Genomic DNA, 880 nt, shown 5'->3' with positions numbered 1-880 from the left:
CTGTATGAGAAGGGGGAAGAAAAATCTGCATATACTTTCAAGAAATAGGAGGATCTGAAGTCGAATTATTCTAGTGAGAGGTAGTAAGGCCCAAGTAAAAAATAGGCAGGAAATCTCATAGTCCAACAAATCCTGCAACCTTTTTCTGGGTTTCAACAAACTGTTTTCATTAGCTCCCATCTCCCTTGCCTAAAACAGACTGGGTAGCCCCAAGTGAAAACACCACCAGAGTAGAAGAAGATGTTTTATGTTTTCTCTCCTCTGGCTCACACTAGTGACAACTTACTTATAATCACAAGTCACTTTGCCTTTGCACACAGCTGGAGTTCTTTTTCACTTCTGTGCTTCTATGTCTTGTAAGCAAGGCAGGGTAGAAACTGATTTCCAATACCCATCTATACACTGACTATCATATCAGTTTCTTAACTTGAGCAATAAACAAACACAATAGAAACAAACAGAAACACAAAGACATATTAGAACTAGAATAGAAAAGAAATAAATTCCAAAGAAGAACAAGCTAGAGTTTGAATGGCCTAGAATACAGGAAAAGCTCTCTGCAGCAAACAAATACCTGGAATTGATGCAGACACATAGGCCCTGCTCAGGCCCAGTCAGAGGATCCAGGTCCAGGAATTTTTTAAGGAAGGGGCTAAAGGCAGAGTCTACAGTCCCTGGTGTTCTTACAGGCTCCGGAGAAATCCTGGTGCTGATGGAGAAAAGAAGACACTTGTCAAGGTCAGCTTTGGGGTTACTCCAGCACTTTCGTAGGGATCCTGAAGCAGTGGAAGTACAGCTCTTGGCCATTCCTCTGTGCAGAAGCAGCCAGCCTGCACCTACTGCCCTGTTTAGCCCCATACCCTGGCCCCCTGTGGCAGGT

This window comes from Pseudopodoces humilis, chromosome 2 (assembly GCF_049639895.1).
Source record: "Pseudopodoces humilis isolate 2021_Gansu_Grassland_sample_001 chromosome 2, ASM4963989v1, whole genome shotgun sequence".
In the NCBI taxonomy this organism is placed as follows: domain Eukaryota; kingdom Metazoa; phylum Chordata; class Aves; order Passeriformes; family Paridae; genus Pseudopodoces; species Pseudopodoces humilis.
The sequence above is the reverse complement of the archived record's forward strand: the minus strand, read 5'-3'. Positions refer to the sequence as shown.